This window comes from Falco punctatus, assembly GCF_963210335.1.
Source record: "Falco punctatus genome assembly, chromosome: 4".
In the NCBI taxonomy this organism is placed as follows: Eukaryota; Metazoa; Chordata; class Aves; order Falconiformes; family Falconidae; genus Falco; species Falco punctatus.
The window spans coordinates 88,955,723-88,974,236 of NC_137583.1; the positions used below are offsets into that span (position 1 = coordinate 88,955,723).

The following is an 18,514-nucleotide window of genomic DNA, read 5'->3' on the forward strand; positions in this document are numbered from 1 at the left end:
TGCATGTCCCCATAATGTACTATTATAGCTTAAAATGTATATATATTCATGTAAGTGTATATACATGTATGAGGATATTAATATTAATTTTTCAGTAAAGGGTATTACAGCTTCTCTTGCTCTTTGGTACAGCCCAGAGTAGCACAGGTACTATCAGCAAGAATCTCAAATTAAGAAATTAGCAAAACTGAAGCTGTAGGATTAAACCTGAATATTTATATCCTCTCATTTTAATAACTGCTCCCCTCTACGGTACCTCTAGGCCACCTATAAACATTGCTGAGGTTAGCATTTCTGTACTTCTAAGAACTACTTCAGCAACTAAACGTTGTATTAAGTCTATGTCTCTTATATTTAAGAAACTATTTAATGATTATCATAGAAATCTCCAAATCTACCCAGCTCCTGTCAACTTTTTTATTATTATAATTATTACCAATTTTATACTTTCCTTACTAGATCATAGAGCCAAACCCTTTCTTTCTATAAACAGACTTTTTTAATATTAAAAAAAAAAAGCCCTCTAAGCGTTTCTGATAATGAGTCTTGCTCTTTTTGCATGTGTTATGCATGACAGTCATAGTGATTGTAGAGATCATCATTGTGAAAATGGCAGTACAGATCCCTTAAATATTATATGGAAAAGCAGTCCTGGTGCTCAGGGCAGAGACAAACTCAAAAGACAAAGAATTTTGAATGGAAATCAGTTCTAGAACAATTGGTCTTACCTGTTTGTGTATTCACCAGTGCCAGTAAGACCACAGATTTGTTTCATGTGCCTTCCAGCCTAGTATCCTGGAAAATCCATGATCGAGGTCAGAGGATGCTGAAGCAGTCAGTGACAATGCCAGACTCACTGTCATTGAAGGGGAAAGGGAACCACATGTGCAGCAACAGGCTGCTCCTGTGCTAAAACACTAAACAAGGTGTAAAGCTAATGTAGCTAAGTGCAACTCCATAGAGAACAGGAACAGGCTGGATTTCATGAGCTACAGGTACAGTTTGCCTTTGTGTGAAGCTGCAAATCCCAAACTGTAGGAACTCACAGGACCCAGAGATTTGCACAGGGGCAAGATTCTGACAATGAAAATTGTCAATGTCAATTGACATTTGACAATGACAAAGTGTTTTGCTTCCATAATGCACAGGATCTCAAAAGTTGAAGAACAGCAAAACATCAACATTATGCTGATCTACCAAAATGTAACAGCCGGGGCTCTTTTGAGCGAGTGGTTTTGGAACCAGAGTGAGGCTTATGAATCTATTGATGTGACATCTACAAATTCTTCAATGCTAGCATTTGTACAGTATGTGCTGTCTATATGCTTTGCTCCTATGTCCCTATCCCATCACCCTTTCCTTAAAGCTTAGAACGATGCCTTCATCTTCTTTTCACCTCCAGCACTGCCTTCTTGTAAAGAGAGTAATGCTGGCATCTGAACTTGAACTTAAGTGATGAAAACAAAATTGCATTTATGTACTAACAGAGCCCTACATCAAACACCAAGAAGTCATCATTATAGCTTAATATTACTAAAAGAAGTAGATTCTTTGCTTGGGAATATTAAATATTTCTCATTTTAACATGGCAGGTGGAAAAGCAGTAATTTTAAGTTTTTCCTTATACTCTTTGTACCTAAATTGTAATAAATAATACATTACATTTCACGTTCTCTTCACTAGGTTGTCTAAATTATCCTTCATATTATCTCCAGCTTGGTTTTCTGTCTACTACTTTAATTATATGGTTAATTCTCAACCCTTTGAATTTCACAGCATTAACCAACTAACCTCTTTAATTTCAAGTGAGAGAATTATTAAGACTCCATATAATTTCAAACACATGAGTTAGGCCATCAGCCACAATCTTTTGCACATTCCCACCACAACCATCGACAACAAAAAAATATGCAGAGCAATGTCAGGGATATCAAATGTAAATAGAAAGGCAAGCCAATTTGTTCAACGTAAAACACACTTCAGAAGTGGGCAGCCTAAAGCTGACAGCAGAAAGTGACCAAGAATGTATGGTAGAATATTAAACCTGGAGACTTAACAGTGTGAAGGGAATGGCTATGGATATGGAGGCAGAGAAGGAAATACATGCATAGCCAACATAGAAAGCACATGATAGACAATCAACCTGTTACATGGCAAGAGGTAAAGGAAATACCATCTTCAGCGAAAAACCTTACATTAATAGGTTACAGAGACAGTCATGAAACCAGTATTTTGGTCATCATTCTTACTTGAATATAATAAAGGCCTGTCTAAGCTAGAAGAAATAAATGTTATTATAATAATCAGAAAAAAAAAAACCCAAATATGTGGGTGTCATAGAGCTGTTAGTATCATATCTGATAAATTATTAAAACAAATATAAAACCAAATCAAGACCTATCAAATGGGAGAGATCAAAGGGAGCCATCAGAACTAATCAATGAAATCAGTGTTGACTGTCCATAATCAAGCCTCATTGAGAGAGAGAATATACCTTTAAAATACATTTCCTCTATCAACCAAATTTCAGGAAGAATACGGCATAAACAGAAATGCTCAGAGAATGATTCTAAAGAAGGAATGCCTTCCATTTAAGTGATGATTATAAATATGTCATTAAGAATAATCAGGGTTTCGTTACGAGATCCTGCAAGAAATAATCAGGATCATGTGCTTACCCTGTAATAAAGCTACAAGGAGGCACCATACAATTTAGAAATAAACAAGTCATTTCTGTGCACAGGATTCAATTAGACTATTGATATTCATATTTCTACAAGACTAGGAAATCTAATTGCACAGGCCTCACCCTTCTGTCTATATACTAAATTCCCAAGATTAGGAAGAAAGACACCCCATAAACATTGCTTTCTATTTTCTCTTCTAGTATCTGCTAAATATTTTTTTTTGCAAAAATTAAGATACAGTCATTGAATTTTTCACATTGATTCTTTTTCTATACTCTTCTTTATCTGTATTGTGATTTACATAGCTAGAGTTGAATGAGAAAACACCTGTGTTCATAACTGACAAAGCCATTCACTGCAATTCAGTTCTGATCACTCTTTGTTAATGGAAACTCACACCAACTATTAAGTTATACAATCTTGTTTATGGTACAATTTGTGTCTACAAAAGCAAGATTAGTTTGATGATTAACTGGAGCTGTTTCAAGTATAGAATATTTGGTTAAAACCACAATCACCCCATCAAGAAATGAAACCAATTCAGTGGGATTTAATTAGAATGTTCAAGCAAAAAAATCCAATTATTAAACTATTCATACATAACCTGTAGGGTTTCCACTGGCTATAGCGTTTCATTTAAAGTGGTAGTCTAATCAGTATATACATATTTTTGTAAGTCCAGAATTTCTGCAAATCAGTACAGCAACAGATTGTCTAACTGCTAGTCATACAATGGGTGTATTAATTAAGACTACTAGTTCTTTACTGTATCTAAGTATGCAAATAGGGAAAAAAGTGTTCAGAGGCAAAGCATGGAAACGCAGTATGTGTAAATTTGTATTTCTTGAAACAGCTGTACAAGATCTCCTTTCAAAGCTATCAGACATCAATTTATGACACTCGTATAAAGATGAAAGCAACTCTTGAGTGTTTTTATACAAGCATATAGTTATCTTTGCACTGTAAACCCATGATAAGTAAAGCATTTTTCCTTACCATCCTCATTCCATTCCTTTCAACATAACTGTTTGAATCCTAGGTTTGGGGGAAGGGGGGGAGGGAGGTGGGGAAGGCATAGAATAGAAAAAAAATACAGCAGTCTACACTTGGATGAAAGTCAAAGTCCCAGTAAACCTTCTTGTACTGCTGCAAAGAATGTGTATGTTCTTTTCCTGACACTTTTAATCCTTTACTTTGATGATGTCACATTCAATATTTTGTTGAAGTAAAGAAAAAGAAAGAGGAGGAGAAAAAAAGGAAGATGGAATAATCACATGATTAAGGATATGTGGAAAAAAAAAAAATTTAATGTATAATTCAAACTCAATGGTCCATTTTCCATCACCTGTTAATATCAAGGATCATAAGGTCTAAACATGAACTCAGACTTCAAAAAGTCAAATTATAGGCCAATGGAAAAGGAAATGTCTTTGACCCACACCAATGAACTTCAATATATTTTTGCCCTCTGTTAACTTCTACTCATAAAGAGAAACCTATCTAGCAAGAGGAAATACTAGTCTCAGCCCAATCAAATATTTGAGCGATTCAAGAATTAATGTTATTAATTTTTAAAAGGGCAGCAAGTCCTGTATAATTGATTAGCTACTTATACCCATGCTATGTAAGATTAAAGTGAACCATTCCATAATATCTGAAAACATATCATGAGACAGAGGACAGGAACTGTCACCTTTACTACTATCCTCTATTTCATATCAGGCAATGCATTAGCTTAAACACATCTATTTGTTCTACAGCTGACTAGGTTTTTTTCCCATTCAGATGCTTCATGGTCCAGCCATTAAAAGTGAATATAATTTTGCAAACAAGAGGCAAAGAAAAGATATTTCCATTCAATATGCCTGGAAAGCCACTATCATTGATGACTTCCTTATTGGTGTTAACAGATGCCAAGAAATGAAAGGAACATGAAGTTTTCCCCTAACAAAAAAATAAGCGCTGTCAAACACTGAGGTGTCAAGAGGAAACGACAAAATGGTAAATTAGAAGGAGCAATACCCAAGGCTAGATAAATGTTTCGGAAATTTTTGGGTGAAGTCTTAATCCTTAAGCAGTTATAATGATTAAAAACTATTTTCAAGATCTCAGAAAAGTAAGCTGCTTTGAGTCCAGGAAAAACAAGTAGGGTGGGGTAGTCATAGTTCATTAATCTCAAGATAAACTCAGTTTCTTCAAAATTAAGAAATTATTTTTTAAAAAAGTCTATCTAACTTCTGGGTTGTTAGTACAAGACAGGATAATCTTAAACAGAAAAACAATAACAACTATTACAAACTTTTACAAAATGCGTAATTCCCACAACCTTTGGAATTTCCAAACGCCAAGAGACTTTTTATGGTTAGGACATTAAAAAGATTAGTGATCTAATGACAGAAAGACTTCAAAACTAATGAGAAAAAAAGAGAATTGTATTTTTCTGGAATAAAAGTACAACATCATCATATTTCTAGGGAATAAATCCGTTCTTTGGAGATGAAGGCTACATAAGAAACTACACTTATAGTAGATTATTCCAACTTTTTCTTTTCCCTTTCTCTGAAGTACTTGTTATTAATTATTACAAGCCAAGAGAAAGTCTTACTGACTGCTGCAAATCTGTTATTTGAGGTTCTTTCTTGAATATTTCATTTTTTCAGCTATTAATTCAACTTCCATTGTTGACTGATTATGTTACACTACAAAAAAAAAAATGTTTTCAATTAAACGGCTTAAAAAAACTGTTAAATTACTCCTTTTTCTCCATGAGCACTAATAGCTTACCTTTTGATCCACCCTTACGTGTATTATTATTTTTTATAAATATTTTAGTTTGTTGTCTTAACTAGAGGAATGTGTCGACCATTTATAGGCCAATAACTTATATGTACGCATGTGCTTAAGTGCATGAGATTTTGCCATTATTTTTAGACATCGTTTAGATTTAACACTGGTATTTTTGGAGGCTTTCTAGAAGCAGTCATCCAGCTGAATATGAAGTACTTGAAACTACATTTTAAAAAATACTGTTCTCATCGCAGTACGCTGTGGTGGACACTGTACAAATATAAGGTAAGAAGTGGTTTAGCTTTAAATGGCTTTAGGTATAAAAGACATACTTCTCTAAAATAGTAATTATCGGTATTTTATTATTTTAATAATAAAATGTATTAGTAAATTAATAAAAAATACCAATTAAAAATACTAATTTCACAGGCTTTTGTGTTTACTCTTTGAGTGTTAAGAGGTAAGCTGGTTACATAAAATAAACTTAGCAAAGTAAAATCAAGAGCAAAGATGCAGCCAGTGGAGTACCCACACTGGAGCAGATTTTCCTGAGAGGCACTGCAGCCTGCAGAAGGACCAGTGCAACATCAGAGAAACGGAGTTATGAAACAGGGTGGCAGAATGAAAACATTATGATTTGACTGCAACCCCCCATTTCTGCATCCCCCTGCCTTGCTTGGAGAGGAGGTACAGGAGCTGGGAACAGAACAGTAGAGCTGGATGTGGCAAAAGGGGAAGGAAAGTTGTTATTTTAATGATATTTATTCTAACTGGCAAAAAGTAAGCAATACTCTGGTCTTTATCTTGACCCACAAGCTTTCTCATTCCTGCTCTTCCCATTACCTCTCCCTGCCCCTTGCAGGGGAGTGGAGGAGTCGGCGAGCGGCTGGGTGGGAGTTTGGCTGTTTGCTGAGGCTAGCCCATCACAGCTATCAACAATCTTCCCTTTTGACTTGGAAAGTTTGTCCAAAGTTTTCCCTGTACATTTCCATTCACTTATGTCTGTTATCCTCATAGCAAAACAACCTCTGTTTTCTTCACAGGATTTGCCAAAGCAGAGGGTGACCTAGGTGGATCAGAATTTAATATTTTAATATTTTCAAAAGAGTTGCTGTGGGTGTAGAATTATGACTGTTGCTTCTATGCAAGTTAAATTTATAAGAATTATTGTTGGCATATCCCAACAACCTCAAGTACAAAATTAAATATGGAAGCACTAAAAGGTTTTTTTTTAAGTGGCTATGTCTTAATCTAAATATATTTTATGGGGAAAAAAAACCTACTTTATATTACATTTTAATTTTTTCTTTTTTTTTTTAGATTTTTTTACTTTCTGATACTGTTCAGGACAGATTTTGAGGAATGGCCCTATTTTTATTAACATGCAAAGTTGTACAAACAAGCTTGCTTTTACAGGGCCTTGAAATGTTAACTTCAACTTTGGCTACTTAAAACTCATTTTTAATTAACCTGTCAAAAAAATACTAGAAATTTACCTTACACCTTCAGTGTGAGTTAGGTGGATGGTAGTCTTAGTTATAACTCCATTTATCAAACAAGGGTTTGTGCCATGATGACTAAGTAGTTGTTGTTGGAATGGTCAATGTCTGTTCATGATTTTCTGGAGTTTGTGTTAAAAGTACATAACTCTAACCTCAAAAATAGACTGGACTGGAACTTAAATTTAAAAAATTCAGTTGAAAACAGATAGAAAGAGCATAAGTTTTCTCTTATCGGAGACTTACCTCAGCACAGTATTCCAGAAGAAATCTCAGAAACCTAAACTCAGTTACGGTCCAACTTTACCTCATTTAGCTGTAGATATATCTTTTCTATTTGAAATTAAATCATTATATAGCATTAGTCCTTTCTTATTAATTCTCTAGTCAAGAGGGGCAGTCCTAGTCATTTTTGCATGTTTAGAAAATTATTTCCCAGCAGGAATATTAGACTTGCTGAAAGCCATGGTATATACAAGTGCTTTTCTTTCTCTCAAATTGGATCATTTGACCTATTCCATGATTATATTTGAGACTACTTCTTTTTGTCAGTTAGTCCATTCCCAGAGAACCTGTGCTGAGAATTACAGTAACTGTTTTGTATGTATAGTTTCGTAACAAAACCTCATTATTCTCACCAAGATTTCAGGAGAAGCAAATGAAAATTTGACACGAATATCCAAAACCTTTTCCAGGAATGTCTGCAACTACTGAACAAAACTCAGGTTTTACAGTCTGAAGAACAACGACTTTAAATATCAGAACTAGGTAGAATGTCTGAAGGCTTTGCAAGTAGTCCATCATCTCACAGAGTCTTGAAAAGCTCTGGTCATCGCTGGACATCTGTTCATCTCTGTGTACCCCAGGACATGCAAAGTAACAGCTGATTCATTACTGCATGTGACATCAGGGATAATGCACGGCACTAAAATATTTTGCTGGTGGAATCCATTTCACTTGATCAAAAGTCACAGTACCTGATTGGTGCTCTTAGTGCCGTCTAGTAGCTTAAAGAGATGGATGGTGTGATATTAAACCATCCTATGTATTCATGGCTGTTTTCAACTGATTCAAAAGGATGTTAGCATAATTTCCAGCAAAGAAGCTGGTCCTTCTGTACAGATACTCCCAAAAAAATCCTACAGAAACAGGGCTAGATCATTTTGTATAAGACTTTTCCTCTGAGTAGCAAAATGTGGTTTTAATTTCTTAAATGCATAAGAAGAGTCAAAATCATCCATGAAATAATAAGATGCAATTACTATCAATGATGGAGAATAAACACCATAATAATTAAACAAAAGAGATGGTAAAATTCAACCTTTATGATTCATACATAGGATGCATAGTGAAAGACTAAATTCATACAATTACTGGAAGCCTTTGCCTGGGTTTATTGAACAATATTAGCAAAAATAGTGTTCAAGTAAATTTAACTAGCAAACCTATTGGTAGTAGTGTTATTTTTCCTGCGTCTCACAATATTTACAACTCTTGAAGGTCAATATAGAAGAAAGCATTTCATTTAAAGATCTTAAAAATAATGGCCCTAGGAAAGAACATGGACTCATCAATATGATAAAATAAGAGATAAAGCAACAAAGGTGAAAAGACCAATGAAAAAAAATCAGACAGGTAAGACAGACTGAAGTCAGTATTGGAAGGCTAATTGAAAGTCATTGCTATAGAGAAGAGGCTATATTATGTATTATTCCTAAAACTGGAAGGCAACTCGAAGAAAGATCCGGAGTCATTTGCAGACAAGGGACATGAAAATGTTGAAGTAACATATCTGAAAGTTGTCTCAAGGAACAGAAGCTAGGAATAAAGAAGAAACAAGTGAACATTCACTTCTTTTCTGCAAAGCCCTCCGGTGATCTATGTCATGATGCCATTTGGACAATTGTATATGTTTTTTTAGAGATCAGAAGTGCAAAGCCTGTCTGTGTAAATTTATTTTATCAAAAGTTCTACAAATTTCCAGAAATGCCCATCTGTACAAGCCCAAAGGAACACAGGAGCACAATAGTAAGCAGGGACCCAATTCAAGGACTCCTGAAGAAGTAACACCCTGTCTGGGTCCCTCCCAGTGTTGTCCCAGCACAGTCTCAGCCCCAGAGTCATGGTATGAAGCCCATCACCATGAGTCATCTAGAGCAGCTCGCTGGGTTACCTTTTGGCCTAAGGGTTGCTGCCTAGGGGTTGGGCACATTATGTGATGGAGAGGGAAAAGAGTTTGGGATTGCACAGGATTTATTATAGGATTCTTAGGGGAAGAATCAAAGGTGGGACAAGGGAGGGTCTTACATGATGTGGGAGAGGAACAAGAGTGGGCAAATAGAGGGGTAAGGTAATAAAAAGAGCTGGTCATATGTAAGCAGTGGCCTGATTTGTATGCTTGCTTGGCCAAGCCCTCTGTGTGATCAGTGCAGCCTGTCCTGTCTTCTTCTTAAAATCCTTTCTGGGTGAGGGGCTCTCTGACCTGTGCGTATGGGGGTGTGAGTACAGCCACCAAAGTCAGACTGGAGGGCTCGTATATCCATGGTGCCAGTGACTGGAGCAAGCATGGGGTGATCACTAGCAAGGATCAGGATGGATTAGCTGGTAAATAGGTGAAGTAGCCTGGGAGCAAAGGGGTAAGTGGATCTGTAAAGGCCAGCTCCATGTGCAAGAGTGTCTATAAGAGCACAAGGGGTCGGCTGTTGCGACGTGGAAAGTCCCGGCCAGCCGCGTGTTGGTGTCTGCGTGCGATGGTCTGTACCAGCAATGGGAGCAGGTGGGCAGTCACGTGCCAGCAATGGGGAGGGAAACGGAGATGCAGGGGCAGTTACTAGTCAGGCTGAATGCATCCATCTGGCCGCCGGAGGGATCTGCCTTGTACATTATAAAATATATATTGACACTAGTGGGCCTCCATCCAGCTCAGCCAGAGAGGGGAGCAGGGTAAGGTCAGTGCTGTGCTAATGTGAGTTCCTGTCTGCCATCTGTGTGGCCAGCCCTGTGTATGTATATACATATGTATTTTTATATATGTCATGTGTATGTGTGCTCTCCATGTGTGTGACTTCTGAGAATGCATCTTCAGCCTTGCTGCAGGACCTGGGCACATGGAGCAACAGCTGCCTCGCCTCTCTTGGGCTGTTGGATCTAACAGGATATATTTTTCACTAACAAAAATAGCTTGTACTACGTAAAGTTAGAGGCAGGGGAAGTATATTGGTGCTCCAGTGATACCCACCCAAAAATGAACAAACAAATTCAAAGCCTGTGAAAAATGTTTTTTTTAAATCCTAAAGCAAAAAATGCTAATGTGGAAATACTGCAAAAACTTGGTCAAAGACAACAACCCATTACCATTACTATTTGAAAGAGGGGAAAAAAAAAAAAAAGCTTATTTGAAAAGTGCTCACTTCCCTGCAAAACACTGAAAAAAATTGAAAGCAAAATAAGGTTGTATGATTTCAGGTCCAAATTTAAGAAATAATAAATTGCCTTGGAACATAAACAAACATCTGTCTGGCTTCCATTTGCTGCCTGGTTTCAATCACCTAAAAATCATCATTCCTATCAAAATGTTGACCAGGAACTCACACATAAACACCAAGTACTAAATAGCCTGAAAAATGTAAGTAAGCATAATGATGAGCTTTTAAGACACTCTGTTTAAGGATATGTGGCCACAACTGAGTTTCAGTAGCTGGGTAACTTGATATGTTTTCAAAATTCAATCAAATTCAGTAATGGCACCTGCAAAAAATAATGGTTAAAGCTCTTGATGAATAAAATTGAGTACAATGTAAAATTTTGCTGTAGCTTGAAACTTCAGAAAAATACAGACCTGTTTTTACCAATGTACACATATGGAAAACAGATTGTTTTGAAAATAATAAATGAGCTCTTAAGAAACACGTAAGAAATCATTCTGTTGGGAAAACACTGTTTGCTATCATTAAACCTCTACATGATGAAGTAGACACAAAAAAGGACTCACAGAAAGTCAAAAACTATGAGCCCAGGAAAGATATAATTTAATTTTTCCACAGATTTGGTTGATGGCTTAGAAAAGGTAATAGTCTTCTTAAAGGTCTACCAAAAAAAACCCAACTTCAATTAAAAAGAAAACAGCAACTCATAAGAGGCAGGCTGATTTAAGCAAACTTCTATATTGTTTATGTTATTACAAGTTAAACATATTTAAGTTATTAAAAACAGATTTGGAAACAGGGAGAATTCAAAGGACAGCCGTAAAAGTGATCACAAGATCAGAAACTGCTTTGGAAACAATGAGAAGCTGCAGATTTCAACTAACTCAAAACAGAAGGCAGAAGGGAAATTTCACTGCTGTGCATACGTATGTAAAGGCAAATAAATTTAAAGGGGAGATACTTTCACTTTCCTGAACATGACATTAAAAAAACCTGTTTGGCAGAGTTAGCATAATGACAGTACAAAAAATATCAGCTTTGAATAAAGGAGTGATTATTGTCAAGGAGGCTGATGAAATGTTGGAAAAACTATGTGGGTCAGGTGGTGAATCTAACACCTAATAAGGATAATTTCTGGTGAGAATGATTACTTTTCTAAACTGCCTCATGGGACCATGCTACTAGAAGGATGCCTATTCTGAAAGCACTGTCAACAGTGTTAATCCCAAGTGGATGAATCAGTGTATTAAGATCACTTCCTTCGTTTCTGCATATTAGCAACCTGTGCCACATAATAAAAACCACATGCTTTGTGGTTTTAATGTATCACCTTGGCAATTTTCCATCTTCTTGAAGAATACTTTGGCTTCTCTTCTGTATTTTTGTTTTTCTGAGCATATCAACAGGATAATAAAGGGTACTCAGTTATTGCCTGAAAGACTGCAGAAAACCCTGTTGTACTTCATACCGGTGTTTCTTTCTCCTGCACTCAGAGGAACTGAAATTACAAAGGACATCTCCTGCTGCTTAGAGTTGCAATTACCTGTGGAAAGCAAAAATGTATGAGCTGGTCATTCTTTGTAGCTTTATTTTCCATCTGGTTTAGATGACTTTTAGCTATTTCTCCTAAACACTTGCAGGACATGGCAAACCCATACTCTCTGGGTTTCTAAGAACCTGCAACTTTATAGCAGTTGTGAACTACTACAGTCTGTTATTGTTGCGCTGGCTTTAAAAACAAAAAAAAAAAAAAAAAAAAAGAAAGAAAAAAAAGAAAAGAAATAACGATGTACCAATGAAAGAAAAAAACCCAAACAAAACCAAAACCAAAAACCAGAAATTGTAATATCTGCCTTAATTATTGAATCATAGAATCATTTAGGTTAGAAAAGACTTTTAAGATCATCAAGTCCAACTGTAAACCCAGGACTGCCAAGTCCAACACTAAACCATGTCCCTAAGTGCCACATCTGCATGTCTTTTAAATACCTCCAGAGATGGTAACTCAACCATTTCCCTGGGCAGCCTTTTCCAATCCTTGACCACCCTTTCAGTGAAGATTTTTTTTCCTAATATCCAATCTAAACACCCCCTGGAACAACTTGAGGCCATTTCCTCTTATCCTGTCACTCGTTACCTGGGAGAAGAGACTGACACCCGCCTCTCTAGAACCTCCTGTCAGGTATCTGTAGAGACCGATAAGGTCTCGCCTCAGCCTCCTTTTCTCCGGACTAAACACCTCAGTTCTGTCAGCTGCTCCTGATAAGCCTTGCCCCGTTGCTCTTCTCTGGACACGCTACAGCACCTCAATGTCTTTCTTGTAGTGAGGGGCCCAAAACTGAGCACAGTATTCGAGGTGCAGCCTCACCAGTGCCAAGCACAGGGGGACAATCATGTTCCTAGTCCTGCTGGCCACACTGTTTCTGATATAAACCAGGACGCTGTAGGCCGCCTTTGCCACCTGGGCACACAGCTGGCTCCTGTCCAGCCAGACAGCAACCAGCACCCTCAGCTCCTTTTCTGGTGGGCAGCTTTCCAGCTGCTCTTCCCCAGGCCTTTAGTGCTGCATGGGGTTGTTGTGACCCAAGTGCAGGACCTGGCACTGAGCCTTGTTGAACCTCATACAACTGACCTCAACACAGCCTACCCAGATCCCTCTGCAGAGCCTTTCTACTCTCAAACAGATCAACACTCCCGCCCAACTCGGTGTCATTTGCAAACTTACTGAGGATGCGCCCAATCCCCTCATCTAGATCATTGATAGATATTAAACAGAACTGACCCCAATACTGGGACCACCTGTGGTGGGATGCCAACTGGATTTAACTCAATTCACCACCACTCTTCAGCCTCAGCTGTCCAGCCAGTTTTTTACCCAGCGTAGAGCACACCCATCCAAGCCATGAGCAGCCAGGTTCTCCGGGAGATGCTGTGGGAGACCACGTCAAAGGCTTTACTAACATCCATTAACACCACCCACAATGTCTCCCTCATCCACTAAGTGGGTCACCTTGTCATAGAAGGAGGTCATGTTAACCAAGTAGGACCTGCTTTTCATAAACCCATGCTGACTGGGCCTGATCCCCCAGTTTCCTGTACATGCCATGTGGTGGCACTCAAGATGATCTGTTCCATAACCTTCCCCAGCACTGAGGTCAGACTGACAAGCTTGTAGTTCCATGGATCCTGCTTCCAGCCCTTCTTGTAGGTGGGCATCACATTGGCCAACCTCCAGGCAACTGAGACCTCCCCAGTTAGCCTGCTTTAATAAACTGTAATAATCTCTCAGAATACACAGTTTACTATAAATGGTGAGCATCTTGACCAGCCTAAATGATAGCCAGCCATAAAATAAAAAAAATACTAAAAAAACCCACAACAAACCCAAACAAAAAACCACAAGCACAGCTTTTTCTTACCTTACTTCTACTTTCTCTGTCCCTCTCCCTCAGTCTGTTTTCACAGGAACGGTTCTTTAACCTAAATATTTGCTAAAAGCCAGAGACTCCTTAGAGGGCAGTCATTCTTCACACTCAGCTGAACTGCCACAGAGCAGCACAGCTGTTGTGTTCAGTTTCCACATGCTGTTTCTTCAGTCTTCCTGCCTCTGTCACTGTCCTGTGGGTCACATCACCAGCCTGTATGAGACAATACCCTCTGACTGGTCCTCCTCTCATGCCAACAGAAAAGTCTGAAATTATGCACAGGTCTGCTGGCTACACTGGTTTTGCTCTGAAGGACACAAATTGAATGCCAGTGAGATACCAGCTAGGGGCAAGCCCAGTTGCACACACCTACTGCTGGCCGTTGCTTGTCAAGAAAAGTATTGCAACAGGGTTATTACTCACACACTATTGAAAATAAACATACAAATAGCACCACTTAATTAACAAAGCTGGCTTTGACAAAATGTTTCCCTAGTGCTGAAGTGAAGACTGTATATAGTTATAGGACTGAACTAAAAATGTTCCAGTTATAGTGCCTGGAATTGTGCCACAGTCAATGTATACAAATGCAACTATAATATTTCACTTACAACTGCTATAAGTGTTATTAACTAAACTGCTGCATGAGCTAGAAAGACCATAGTTTGACAATTTTCAGTCCCCATCTGCATTTTCAAGACTGCTTTTTTCAAAATAACATATACAGTAGTTTTGATGAAGAAAATTTCCATTCAATTTTTAAACTATAGTTTTTATAGTAACTTTTTGTAACACTGACGGAAACTTATGTTTATAATTAATAACCACAAAGGTTGTCCCTATGTTGCCCTTATTTTTTTGGATGGACATAGCTTCAGACAGTAAAACTAACATCTAAGATACCCTGTTCCCATTGATAAATTACATTATATAGATGATAACTATTCTGAGAAGAAAAATAAATTATACTATTAAATAAATATTCTGTTCTTATATTATGTCATTCCCTTTTGTTAGTTTCCATCCTGAAAAAAAATCACAACTTGGTATAAACTAGAGTTTATTTCAAAAGGCTGTAATATTAAATATTAAGTGCTAAAACAGTGCTGAATTCCATATATTAATCTTTAATCTAATTCTTTTTCATAATCATCTCAAAATGTGATCTGAGAAATGAAAATCAAATCCAATCTGAGGAATCTATTTATAGCCATAAAAGCTAAGGATTTTCTTTTAGTCCTTGGTTAGTTGGACAGAAATTTTCCTAAAATAACAATGCTGAAATATAATGAAAGTTACTCATTATATTGTAATATTCTGAAAATCTAGAGAGTAAACATTATTCTGAGCTGGAACAGATAGAAAAAAATAATCAACTTAAACTTAGTAGCTGAATCATAGTTCTGGATGCCAGGACAATAACTTTAATGTGAACTCCTCTCAGGATGTTATTACTATACCAACAAAAGTTATTAATCAATAACTTTTATGCCTCCTGATTGAGTTGAACTATATCTTTTTAGAAACACATCAAGTTTGGGGTTTTATACCTAGTAATAAAAACAACCCCATCGCTTCCTCAGTCAAGTTATTTCAACTGCTAACTACTTCACTGAGAAAAGAAGCATTTTCTTTCTGGTCTCAGTTGGTCAGCTTTCAGCTTCCAACGAAGACAACATTGTTTCAAACAAGATTTCATCCACTCGTTGACACCCGAAGTTTTTGTTTAATGTAGATGCCTTTAGTCTGTGACAAGGGCAGTTCTTAAAATTATTTTTTTCCTCAGTCTTACATCATCACAGAGATTATCTTTTTAGACCCTGAGTATTTGTTTTAAATCTTCAACCCTTTTCAATTTGTCATCAGTCTGCCAGATTTTTCATTGGCCAAATAAATCAAATACAAGTACAGCAAAATGTGATTAGGCTCATCTGTTTAGTTAAAACTACACCAAATACTATGTCAGGCATTAAGAGTAAAGATGAAAATAATGTTTCCAGTTGCACAGATTAGGAAATTGATCACAGAAGCAGTCTTATTTAATCTTTCCAAAGGTCATCAGGGTCCTTGCCATCATCCCAAAGTTTATTCCTTCTGCATTGCACCTAGCCCAACAGCTATAATAGCCATTCTTTTAAAGTAATAATCAGTACAACCTGTTGCATTGGTAGCCCTGAAAAAGATGAAGCAAAAATATATTCAGTTGAGCAGAAGCTATTATTCAGCATATGCATGCCATACATAGTTTTAGTCTTAATACAATGGTCTTAAAGAAACTGTAAAGATAGGTCTAGCAAGACAACTGTACATTTCAGATACCTCAATGTATGATGGATAAAGAGATAGCATAAGCAACTCCAAAGAACAGAAGCACAAGAGATTTACTGTTAACAAAGGAAAATTTCAGTTCAACCTAAAACAGAGGGGAAAGTAAAATATGCAAATATGGTAGAATAGCCAAGAGTAATTTTATTTTGAAATTATAAATTATTATTATTTTTTAGTTTGACAGGATATGCCTTCGTCTCCCTTATCTATTTGCTCAAACATATAGACCTGCATTCATAAAACAAAGCTGTGAAAGACAAAATCTAGAGTTTAAAAAGCAATATAAACATTTTTCTCCATTGAAACATTGTCCAGCGATGAAGCTAGGAGCCTGGCACACTAAGTACCTCTGTAGGCACAAAATGCAACTGTGTGATCTGTCCACTGTGGTTTGTGCTGGAACACCAGGAAACACCCAGCTCCCCAAAATCCCTTTGAGTGACTGAGTTTGGTCTGTAAAAGTCATAGGTGGTGGCACACCTCAAAGTTGAAGCGAGAATGTCGGTGAAATCATTTTTGAGTATAGGCAATTGAGAACACACTTTGGGGAAGACAAAAGCTTGGCTGCACCCCAAGTCTTTCACTTGGGCTAATTAACATGCTACAAGTATACTTTTTTAATTCTAGCAGACTTAGTAAGCCCAGAGCGAAAATTACAAACACAACTCCACTGTTGTCCCTATTACGGTACACGTGTATAAGCACATTTTGTGACTGGTCCCTGCTCCCAAGTTCTCTGTTTCAGGTGAACTTAGTAAGAGTTAAGCCAAATACTCCAGACGAGATAAGAAACATACAAGTCCAGGTCTCTGGCTTACTTAAACATATAGGTTTTCCCTCTTACAAGGAACGGTTTCTCCAAGTTAGAAAATGACTCAGTGGAAATAAGTAATGATATGAAAGTTTGTCGGATAACTAGCAAAGAGAAAAATGTAACTACCCCTCTTCGGCTGGAAAAAGGCCACTGAATATGAAGCTGAGTTGTTGCCCTAACTTACCACTTACCAATCCCTGCAGAACTGTATCTTAATTGGCAAGAAATGCACTTGTGCTGCCCCACTACTTCTGGCACAGGCCAATACCTTCTTTGCTTGCAGATGTACTGCTCAATAAAAGGGAAACAAACAAACAAACAAACAAAAAAACAGGAAAAAAAACAACGAAGCAATCACACACACCCCTTTGCTCCCTCCCCCCCCCCCAAAAAAAAAAAAAAAAAAAAGGAAAAATAAAACCAAAGCCACAAATCCCCACCTTTAGCAGGGAAACCTTGCACTGTCATTTCTGAAAATACTGCCTAGAAAATGGAAGTGAGCAAACGTGTCCCTTGCAGTCTTCAGACTAAGGACATTTCATTGCAATCTGTGCTTTTGGCGTAAAGAAAAGTTTCCCTTTTTAGCTTGTTTTACCATTTTCAATCTTTCGACACTACGGGTAATGCCTTTTCGCAACGTACAGAGGAAACAGTCATCATGTAAAGTATCAGCCTGCTTTGTAGCTTTTATTTGTGTGGCCTGAAATATACCTTTCTACAAGATATTCAGAATCTATTTCACATAAATTATTTCAGATTGAAGTACTTAAAAAAATGATTCAAACAAAAATAAAAGTACTTTTTCCAGTACTGCCTGCTTAGTTGGGCTTTGGCATTTAATGATATTTCTTTTGTAGCAAGCAATTTAGGGCTGACTTGTTATCCATAAAGAAACATCTCAAAGATCCAATTTTTCTTTGATGCTCATGGCCCACAACATAAATTAAAACCTGTGGGCTTCCTGGGTATTGCTGGTTTCCATTTTTATCCTTCAGTATTTAGTTAAAATACCACATGCAACCAAAAAACCTACACCAGCTTTGCTAATTTAATCTTTGTGTGTTTATGGAAGCAATTAAAAATAAAAATGAATTGCATATGGTCTGCCCTTGGAATTTATGTTAAGCTAAACTTCCTGCTGCCATTTTCTGATAGGGTGGAACTAACTGAATACTGTTCTACTAAGTTATTATAATGAAAAACAGACCACAGAAAAGATCAATTTGAGAATTACATGAGATTTACAGGAAAATAAAGCTCACTTTACCTTTGCAGATGTCTGTGCAAGTAAGGTCTACTTGAAGTCTTGCAGATGGTGTGGAAAAGTGAGTTTGTACTTTGGGCCATATAGCGGGGACTTGAACATCTGAAGCCAAACCTCAGCTGCCCACCTATATTCTTCACAGTGAAAGCTATACCCTACCATCTAAATTCATACATATTTAAAACAACTTAGATATTCTGTGTATTGACTTCGACATCTTCAGGCTTCCATGGAAACAAAATGCATCATAAGACTGCAAAGTGCAGAAACTTATCAGAAGTAAAA

General features: G+C 37.2%; 1 long non-coding RNA gene across 1 annotated transcript in view; it reads right to left on the reverse strand.

Moving 5' to 3' along the window:
- The window catches only part of LOC308061745, a 57,727-nt gene extending 40,490 nt beyond the window's left edge, over positions 1-17,237 (reverse strand). The window contains exons 1-2 of the long non-coding RNA XR_013927342.1: positions 11,942-17,237; positions 729-917 (exon numbers count right to left, since the gene is read on the reverse strand). This is a non-coding gene — a long non-coding RNA (uncharacterized lncRNA). The remainder of the gene's footprint in view (positions 1-728; positions 918-11,941) is intronic.
- Between the last annotated feature and the right edge of the window lie 1,277 nt (positions 17,238-18,514).